The sequence below is a fragment of the Astatotilapia calliptera genome, chromosome 2 (genome assembly GCF_900246225.1).
Source record: "Astatotilapia calliptera chromosome 2, fAstCal1.2, whole genome shotgun sequence".
Taxonomy (NCBI): Eukaryota; Metazoa; Chordata; class Actinopteri; order Cichliformes; family Cichlidae; genus Astatotilapia; species Astatotilapia calliptera.
In genome coordinates, this window is record NC_039303.1 from 11,387,933 (window position 1) to 11,399,123 (window position 11,191).

Genomic DNA, 11,191 nt, shown 5'->3' on the forward strand with positions numbered 1-11,191 from the left:
CTGGCGTCCTGACTCCTCCTTGCCGTAGCATTTGTGTTGTACCTCGTCAATCTCTAGCTGTGAGAGCAGTCCCAACATTCGAAAGAAGGGACTGCTACCGGCAGATAGAGGAGGTGGCTGATATCCAGAAATCCTACCAGTGGCTGGACAAAGCTGGACTGAAAGACAGCACAGAGGCACTAATCATGGCAGCACAAGAACAAGCTCTGAGCACAAGATCCATAGAGGCTGGGGTCTATCACACCAGGCAAGACCCCAGGTGCAGGCTGTGTAAAGATGCCCCAGAGACAATCCAGCACATAACAGCAGGGTGCAAGATGCTAGCAGGCAAGGCATACATGGAACGCCATAACCAAGTGGCCGGCATAGTGTACAGGAACATCTGTGCCGAGTATAATTTGGAAGTCCCGAGGTCAAAATGGGAGATGCCCCCAAGGGTGGTGGAGAATGACCGAGCTAAGATCCTGTGGGACTTCCAGATACAGACGGACAAAATGGTGGTGGCTAACCAACCGGACATAGTGGTGGTAGACAAACAGAAGAAGACGGCCGTAGTGATCGATGTAGCGGTTCCGAATGACAGCAATATCAGGAAGAAGGAACACGAGAAGCTGGAGAAATACCAAGGGCTCAGAGAAGAGCTCGAGAGGATGCGGAGGGTGAAGGTAACGGTGGTCCCCGTGGTAATCAGAGCACTAGGTGCGGTGACTCCCAAGCTAGGCGAGTGGCTCCAGCAGATCCCGGGAATAACATCGGAGATCTCTGTCCAGAAGAGCGCAGTCCTGGGAATAGCTAAGATACTGTGCAGGACCCTCAAGCTCCCAGGCCTCTGGTAGAGGACCCGAGCTTGAAGGATAAACCACCCGCAGGGGCGTGCTGGGTGTTTTTTTTTATATATATTTAAATGTGTTTTGTTTTTATTTGTTTTGGGAGGGGTTCATTATTATTTTTTTCTCCGTTTCTCTCTTCAGACCTTCAACAGCTTGTCTGTGGGAAAGAGGAGGCTCTGACAGACCAGCAGGTCTGTAAACAGGAGAGGAGCTCCAGTGCAGACCAGGAGGACCCAGAACCTCCACAGATGAAACAGGAACAAGAGGAACTCTGTAGTAGTCAAGATGGAGAGCAGCTGGAACTGAAGCAGGAGGCAGGCGCCATCAGAATTGATGAGGAGCGGCTCAGACCGCTGGCGACCTTCTGGAAACCCGAGATAAAGCTGCACAGAATAGGTCTGCAAAACTGTTTTGATTCACAGGAAGAAATAAAGGTCCAACTTCAATAAGCGGCATGAATGCATTTCTTTTCTGTTAAATTTAACACTGAGTCTACATTGTCTAAGTCAAAAAAGACACTGAAGTCTGAAAACTAATTAAGCTGTGAGCTCAGTGATTTTTTTTGTGTTAAACTGTTGTTGCTCGTTTTCCAACTGATATTAAGTTGATGTCTGTGAAGGTTCTCAAACATCCAGGTTATTGTGGTCTAAGGAGCTTGGAATAAAAGCAGAATTAGAATTCTTTAAGTTGAAGACGTTTCATTAGAGAAGCATCTTCAGTTCTAAGAGCAATTGGTGAAGAGTCACAGATTTAAGCCCTATGGGAGTGTCCCCCAAGAGGGTCATGGACCCCCTAATGATCCTTTACATAATCACACGAGCCAAGGTGTGAAAACAGGTGTAGGTCACAATCAGCCAAAGTTTTGAGCTCATTGTGAAACCTAGCCCTACCCTATCACCCCTCACCGTCATTTGTTCCTGAATTTCTTTTGAGGATCTTTTGGTCTACTCTGCTTTGTCAGGCAGGTCCTGTTCAAGAGATTTCTTGATTGAGAACAGGTGTGGCAGTAATCAGGCCTGTGTGTATCAGTGTGCCTGTGCCACTGATACATTGATACACATGTTAAAAAATACAGGTTGTGCGCACCAAACAAGCCAGACAGGAAGTGATGCTACAATTATTCCTAACTTCCATCCATCCATTCGCTTCCGCTTATCCTTTTCAGGGTCGCGGGGGCGCTGGAGCCTATCCCAGCTATCATAGGGCGAGAGGCGGGGTACACCCTGGACAGGTCGCCAGTCTGTCGCAGGGCCAACACACAGGGACAGACAACCATTCGCACTCACATTCACTCGCACATTCACACCTAGTGACAATTTTGATTATCCGATTAACCTATCCCCACAAGCTGCATGTCTTTGGACGGTGGGAGGAAGCCGGAGTACCCGGAGGGAACCCACGCAAACACGGGGAGAACATGCAAACTCCACACAGAAAGACCCCGGCCTGATGGTGGAATTGAACTCAGGACCTTCTTGCTGTGCGGCAACAGTGCTAACCACCGTGCCACCATGCTGCCCTATTCCGAACTTGTGTTTCTGAATATGAACATTTCTGAACAGTTATTTCATTGCACTGCTAATGTTCTTACATAAAATGCAAAATCACAATGTAAATGCGTTCCAATTCTGCAACAATGTGCGTGCCAGAAATATGTGGCGCTTATTAATGGTGATTAATAAGGTCAGTGAAATTCTGCTGTAAGAGTGAACCAGGAAGCTCTGGTACTCTGCTTATAACTGCTGGCAATTCTCTAGCTTTATGCTCTCCAAATAAATTAACAGACATAGTGGTACCTTTATTTTAATCCTGGTTCAAAAATGTTGTGCTGGATTTGGACACAAATCCAAATCCAACAACTGGTACACGTCCAGCAAATAAGTGTCCAACCTGCAGCGTATTTATTTAGTTACAGGTCAAAAAACTCCATGTGCTTACAGGTAGGAGAGCACTAACAGTTAGTAATGTTACACATTTATACATTTTCTATATTGTTTCGTCATCATCCCATGACCCCTCAACCTGAATGTAGGGAATAGACCAGCAAAATTTAGTGTAACTTACAAACATGCATTAGGCTACAAAAGAAACAAAAGATTTTTCTCTGTGTTTGGGCCTTTCGTCCACACGTAAACAGCGTTTTCGATCACTGAAAACTGAGATGTTTAAAAACTTCTGCCAGGGTGGAGATTTTCAAATACTTTGTTTTTGCATTTACATGTAGACGAGGAAAACGGAGATTTAATCACGCAACGTCAAAGGTGTGCACCATTTCTGACGTCACGCTGTGCGCCACGTTATTGTTTACGTGAGATAAATTTCTGCAATGGCAGATGTAGACAAAATACAGTTACTGTCCCTCCATTTAGAAAGACAGAGGCGTCAGAGTGAACTTCTACATTCAACACAGACACTCTCACAACTCCCGACGCCAACGTCATCATCGGTTTTGAATAAATTAATTATTTACATTTGAAATGATGAAGGCACTTAAAAAGTAGCACAAAATTAGCTGCCTTCGCAGAAAAACAGAAAAGAAAAGAAAAAGGAAAACTTGTCAGAAGTACTTAAGGTTTGCATAAAACCCCGCTCACTCTTTCCCTCCCAGGCTTCTAGACTTCTGATTGGCCAACATCTCTACACGGTTAGGATTTGGCGTGTTCTTGACAGCGTTTGACTGTGTTTTTGGCGTTTACCGTATTTTCACGACCATAAGACGCACTGTACTAAAAGGCGCAGTCTCAGTTATGTGTGCCATTACTGTATTTAACACACACATAAGGCGCACTGGATCATAGGGCGCATACAAGTACCGTATGCGTATTTAAAAATAAAGCGGGAGCAAACCTGAGTTCGGTACCTTACTCACATTTTTATTACCAGTAATCGTCATCATCAACAACACACAAGCATACAAGTGTGCGTATTTAAAAATAAAGCAGGAGCAAAACGAAGTTTGGTACTCACATTTTTATCATCAATCAAACCCATCGAAGTCCTCATCCTCTGTGTCTGAATTGAACAGCTGCGCTAAATCTCCATCAAACATGCCAGGTTCACTTTCTTCACTGTCAGAGTCACTTTCCGTGCCGTGCGGCTCCTCGGAAATGATGCCGGCTTTTGCGAAAGCTCGAACAACAGTGCCAGCAGACATGTTAGCCCAAGCATCTACAATCCATTCGCAAATTGTGGCGTAACTCGCCCGGGGCTGCCTTCCACTCTTGGTGAAACTGTGGTCTCCATCGGTCATCCATCGCTCCCAGGCCGCTCGCAGCCTTACTTTGAACGGGCAGTTCACACCGATGCCCAGCGGTTGGAGTTCCTTTGTCAGGCCTCCCGGAATGACAGCAAGCTCACAGTTCATTTGTTTCACTAGTTTTTTCACATCGGCTGTGAGATGGGCACGCATAGAGTCACAGATTAAGAGCGATGGTGATGCGTGGAAAAAACCACCTGGTCTCCTTACATACACCTCCCTCAGCCACTCTTTCATCATTTCCTCATCCATCCAGCCCTTTTCATTTGCCTTAATGATGATTCCTGCTGGAAACTTCTCTTTAGGCAAAGTCTTTCGCTTAAAAATCACCATAGGCGGCAGTTTCTGTCCATTAGCATGGCAGCCAAGCACAACAGTAAAAGAAGACTTTTCGTGCCCCGTTGTGCGTATCGCTAGCGTGCTGGTCCCCTTCTTCTCCACAGTGTGACTCACCGGGATGTCAAAAGTGAGCGGGACCTCGTCCATGTTTGTGATGTGGCTGGGCTGGATGTTTTTGTCGCCGATGTGTTTGCTGCAGTAGGAGCGGAAGATGGCCAGCTTTTCCTTATAATCCGCTGGAAGTTGCTGCGCTACCGTAGTCCTGGTTTCATAAAAAGTGAACGTGAAACTGCTTTTAGCCGAATGGTGACCGTCGAAACGCTTCTCCCGCTCGTTCTTTGCTCGATGATCCAACTTTCCTCCAACTCGGGCCACCTCGCCTTATGTCCGCGGAAACTCAGCTGCGTTTTCTTGACCTGCCAGAGCTTATTTTCTAGCTTCCTCCATTTGCGAACCATCGATTCGTTAATCTTAAATTGTCTCGCCGCTGCTCGATTTCCATGTTCCTCCGCGTAGCTGATGGCCTTCAGTTTAAACTGTGCTTCATAAGCATGTCTCTTTGCCATTTTCAGGGTTGCGCCCACACTTCACCCTTTAGCGTTCTCATGGTGTTCTCTACTACGTCCTCCTTACAACACACAGGGCGCACTGCGCTATAGGGCGCGCCGTACTTTTTGAAGAAAATCTAAGACTTTTAAGTGCGCCTTATGGTCGTGAAAATACGGTACATGTGGACAGATATTTTTTTCAAAATGAAAACGCAGATTAAGATTATCCGACTAGTAACGGATTGCATTTATATAGCGCTTGGTGGAGGCAAGCTACATCCTTGTGTGTGTTAAAAAAAATTATATCCCTCAGTGAAAAGAGCACCGCGCACATATTCAGAACTCGGTCCTACTTAAACAAATAAAACACCCCGATGAGGTATTTTGGTTTTGTGCAGCCACTCTTTCTCAGACCAAAGTAAAGAGTTTTTCTTCATTTCTTTGAGCTACTTTTACAACGGGTTTTCTCAATAGACAGAAAAACAAAAACCCTAAAAGAAAATGGCCTTGTTTTACGCACATCAAGAAGGAGTCAGACGACAGTCCCGGTCAATGCTTCCTCCGTCGGGGTACCATAAACGTTTGAGAAAAAACCAGTGAATTTATTATTTTTGTAAGAGTGAGAGAGGGAGAGAGTGAGCAAATTGATCAAACTTTTCTAAAAAATGTTATACCAATCTGGGTCGGGAGGGGCGATATAGAATGGACCGGCTGGATGACTACGCAGGATGGAAGCATAACCAGAAGCGTGGCAGGGACTTTCCCTTTGACCTTCATCTTGCTCCATAATCAACCGTTAAATGTTTCCTCAATATTGCTGTAATGTAACAACAAAGTTAGTTTTTTTTTTAAGATCAGACAGGTCCCAAAACATTCCTTACACATTCCCACAGTCACTGAATTAGCATCTGTGGCACAAATAAGCTTCAGGGACTGACTTGTTTTTTAGAACCGACCTTTGACACTCTAATGTTGGCTTAATTTTTACCCAAAGAGAAATTTGACCCTAATAAAAAAAAAAAAAAACACGATACTGTTGTAACCACTTACCTCAACTTTGATGCTTTTTTTCTCAGCTATTTAATCTGAAAAAAGTAAACGTGCTACAAGGACAGTTTCGACACAATGCACATTGCAGAGTACATGAATGGGAAGTAGGAATTCCTCCTCTCTATACTTACACTCCTCCCTAACAAATGCCAAGTCATCATCTCCAAATTGTGTGACCTACTTTTCGAGTTTCATTGGAGTGTATCCAAGTGCACGAGATGTAAAACAATGTATTTGTTTGTTTAAGCCATTCACCGAGTCCACGTCAAGATGCCATTCATTTAAGAGACTAATCATTTTTTGAATTTAAATTGTGCTAACTTCAACGCAGTAACATGAAAAATAAAACATATTAGAACTCATTTTTGTCGGACACAAGAACAACTCGAGCATATTTTTCGAGAGCTGAACTATGGCTTACAAGTTTGCTGTTCCCCTGGGGACCAGTGCGAGGTTGTGCGGCAGATCCTGGCGTGGAGGGTCCAGACACTCACACAGCGCAGGCTTTGCTATCCGCACAGAGCGTTTCTGGTGTGGCTTATGCAGAAGAGACAATACAGCGTGTTTCTCTGCTCCCGGTAAGCATGTCTGTTGTAGCCTGCCCTTTATAAATATCTCTTTGATTATTCAAACAGTGTTTAAAATGTGACTCGTTTGTTATCAAAAAACATTTTATCTGTGCTACTGATTTAAAATATACATATATATATATTTCAAGTCTTTAGCTCAAATAGACTCTTGAGCTTATTCATATAGCAAAATCCACATAACCAGTGTGCACCCTAATGTACATCTTTGAACTGTATGTTAATCAGTACATGAAGCGTACCTCTGAAAAGAGTCCATCATTTGTGAATTCACTGATTTGTTTTTTTTAACTGCAGTTTTCACAAACTGTGGATGATGAAATCCTCTTTATTTTAGAAAATGTCTTTAAACTATCGCTGTTCCTACTTACTGAGTTCCCGAGCTATTTCTTTACTATGTGAATAAACTATTTGAACAAGGAAGGATGTAAAGACACATTGAAGCAAAGGCGAAAAATTTGGAATGAAATTTATGTGACTGTTCTTCTGAAATCCAAGAGCTGCTGCAATCCTCTGCATTAATGATCTCTCTGTTTCTCTCTTTCTGCGTGTGAGAGTGTGAGAGTGTGTGTGTGTGTGTGTGTGTGTGTGTGTGTGTGTGTGTGTGTGTGTGTGTGTGCTCACAGAGGGGAGGTCACGGCAGGAGTTCCCTGAGTTGACACGTATGAACCATAAAGTCAGTTTGGACTGAGGAGCAGTTCTTGTTTATCCAATGCATGCACAAGAATCCAAATCTCTGTATCACAATGATTTCATTAAAGCCTTATTATTTTATGGGGGCAATAAAAAAGGAGGATCACATAAGCAATGGGAGACAGAAGTCTTGACACGTGCTTATAACTTAAAACACAAAGAACCCAGTTACAGCTGGTATGGTTTATGGAATAAACCAGACTTTCACAGTCTGCATCTTTACAGGGTTTTTTGTGCTTTTGTTCACTCCTAGTGTGATTAAAAAACAACAACCCACAGAGCCCACTAACTATTAGCTGCTTTTCCCCCTAAACAGTCAGTTGACTGAGAGAAATGCAATCCATTATTGTGAACGCTGAAGGAGATGTAGTCAAACTTATATTTCCTTAACTTACATCCTATGTTCGGTTTAAATCCGGCATCCCTTTGATGGAAAATTGGTTAAACCATTTCTCAACTTCTCTGAATGACGGCAGATAATTCTGATGAAAAGGAAACTGAGCCCGTAAGCACTTTGCAGCTGAGTCGAGGGCTCGTGGAAATAAGGTCAGGAGGTGTCCGGCGTGAGTGCGCGTGCGGCCTGACATTCCATTTGGGACGTCTGACAGACACATTAGTGCAACTCAGGGTGTGAGCAGCAACTCCTGTATACTAAACATAAGAAAAGTAATGTGTAGTGCTTCTTTTTTTTAAAACCGAGATTCCAGGGCTCATGCTTATATGGTTTTCTTTTATCCAAAAACAGGTTAGTTTAGCGATCGTGTAACTGTGTCCTTGACCTTTTTACCGGTTTGAGGAGTTGGATCCCTGGTCCAGATATTTGGGATGGTTCCAAATGCAAACAAAAGGATATTTTCCATGGTATTTCTTAAATGTGCATAAATGAGATTGGATGATGTCCAATAAAAGTAATAAACAATAAACGTAAATCTGTTTTTTTTTTAACTTTGCAGACTCATTTACAGTGAAAGCGATTGTTACGCCCCAGTCTAGGGGTACAGGAACACAACATAAGTTTGAAAAGATTGCCCCGCCCTGGTCCCCAAAACCATACACAGAGGGAAAACCGATTTCTTAGTGAATGGTGGTTTATTTTTCTACAATGCAAAATGAAGCTCCGGGGTGAACAAAGGCCAAAATAACAAACAAAACAAGCTAAGTCAGGAGGAGGTGCTATCTAAAACTCAATGTGAAATCAAAATTCAAACAAAAGACAAGCGCTACACCTAACTCCCTAACTGAGATAAATAAACAGGAGAAAACAGTGTAAGGGAAAACAATAAGGCAGCTCACCCCTTCTGTTCCAGTGCTATTTACAATGAAAACTAATGTAAACACTATATACAGAACTCAGAAAGTCGCAAAAGTCACAGGCACAAATGTCACAGGTTTTGGAGGCCAGGGTCAGGTCTGCTGCTGCTGTCAGTGGCTGCCCTGGGACAACTGCTGGTGAGGGATTTTGAATGAGACCACATGACCAGGGGACCAATCAGCAGCTGTCAGCTCATCCACTCAGGGACCTGCAAAGACTTAAAGACACAGACAAAGAAAGAGCCACCAAAACAGATTATGGCCAGGGCCATAACAACGATAAAAAAAGATCGTGGCTTTAATGAGATTATGAACAAAATGCATTACATTTTGTTTTTTGCTACATTAACAACTTTTCCAACTCTGATTCTCTGCAGGACCAACACGGACATCAGTTCAGACAGCACATGCAACATGTTCAAGCTTGCACGGAGGCCTTTCAATAAATATAAGAAGATGGTTAAGGCGAGAGATTACTATTCTGTCTTTTACATCAGTACAAAGGGAGGACTAAATGCCAAAAAAAGAGAAGTTTTTTAAAAAATGACGCTTTAAAACAGTTCAAGTATCTTTGTGTTTACGGGGAGAAGGGAATAACTGCAGCCGAGGCTCTGAAAAGAGACGGTCGCTTCGTCGATGACCTGGGCTACTTTCAGCTGGTTAACATCAACGGCGAACGTAAGACTGAGTGCACAGACATAATTGATTGTCTGGACAATAAGAAATTCCAGATGCTTTCCACAGGGAGCAGATACGGAAATAAAAGATATAGCCATCCCAGGGCAGCAGAAACCTCCACACGCATCAAATAATGCAAAGCGCCGCGGTGGAATGAAATCAGTCTTAGATGTAGCACAGCAGAATGGATTCAGTCTAAAAATGGCAATCAAAGAAACGGGCACCACTTCCCCTGCCAGTGGCGGACTCCCTCAGACATCGGTGCGTTGGTGGTTCTTTGTGTCCGGGGATGGGCGTCCAGGTACACACCGGCTCACTCCTTGGCGGCCGCTTATCGGGGCCTGGAGCCTGGGGCTTGCTTGGGCCACTTCGGAGGTGGGGTGCCCCCGGCCTCTCGGCCTGGGGCTCGGTCACTCAGGCACGGCTGGCTGCCGGCGGAGCTCACGGGCGCGTCACTGCAACTCCCCCTGGCTTCTGCTCCGCGGCTGCTGAGTGAGCCCTCATCTGGGACTCTCCTCAGCTCTTTCTGGGACAGTGGCGCGGCTGCCCCTCTGTTGGTCTTCCTTGGTCTCTTGTGTTCTGGGGGCCTCTGGATGTCTGGAGTTTTGATCTCCTCCATACCTGCTTCATGCCCTGGAGGACGGGGCTGTGGCCCCCCCACACCCTCTAGCAGATCATTACATGAAGGAACCTTTTAAAAAACAAAAAACAAGCGCGTCCATGCTCACAGGTGTACACACGGGTGATCACACCCACAAACTACACCCTTTTTGGCTCCTACCTCAAAGCACACTGTGTTCTGTTGATCTTATGTGCTGCACAATAATGTTTAATATTTAGTATTTACTGTCATATTCCCATATATCATTGTGATGTTGTTTATTCTATTACTCTTGTTCTCTTCTGCTTGTTTTCTTTTTTCTTTCTCAGCAGGTGATCCAGGTGATTGATATATGCATTTTTTTTCTTTTTTTCTTCTTTTTTTTCTTTTTCTGCTCATTCTGTTGGTTTTTGCCCTTCTCCCCCGTCCCTCTTCTCAGCTGTTTCTCTTTCCCTCTTTCTTTCTCCCCTTCTTTCCCCCAGTCAAGTCTGTCCCATGTTCAGTAAGTAAAAATAAAATAAACAATAAAAGGTGAATCAAATGGACCATTATGGCAAGGCTGGGATGGTCAATTTGGTAAAGTAAATCCGTTGGGCATCTTTCTTTGCCTTTAGACAACAATTCTGATGGCAAAAGAGCCAAACGGGACAGGCAAAAAGAAAAAAAAGAAAAAGAAAAAAAAGAAACGGGCAGCAGTATTGACCGTAAGGAGGTTTACGATCTACTTTGTCAGCAGTATCCGCGTCTGAAACGATGAATGGAGAGTAGATTCCCTAAAAATTCTTTTCAGGAAGCACTGAAATTCAGGAAGGAGACCTTTGGAAAGAGCCGACAGTCTTTTACTGAAATTCGCAGTGTTATGTTGCTGCTCGAACTGAGCGAGTCAGTTTGTCTCATAACTGGTTCCTTCATAAAGCAAGGCACAGGCTTTGTGCTATTTGACAACTTTGTCTTGACCAACGCCCACTTATTCGACTACTGGGTTAAATCAAACACACCTAACTGGCGTGAATTTGTAAACCTTAATAATTCTTGTCATTCTTTATCATGTTTCTGGTAAGTTACAATATTTCTGCTAAGTTCTGCTATGCTATTGCATTTCTGCCAAGTATTGTGTTTCCTCTAAGATATTGCAGTTCTGCTAAGTTATTACATTTTAGCAAAGTTCCTTTGCTTCTGCAAAGTTTTTACAATTTCTGCAACTTTTCAGCTTTTTCAGCTAGTTTTAGCAGACAGCTTCCGCTTTAGAGCATCCACACAGCATTTTCGCAGGAAATGCAAATTTTTCTAGTTGCATT

General features: G+C 43.8%; 1 pseudogene; it reads left to right on the forward strand.

Moving 5' to 3' along the window:
• Positions 1-9,028: 9,028 nt before the first annotated feature.
• LOC113009596 (uncharacterized) lies at positions 9,029-10,953 on the forward strand (annotated as a pseudogene).
• Positions 10,954-11,191: the final 238 nt, after the last annotated feature.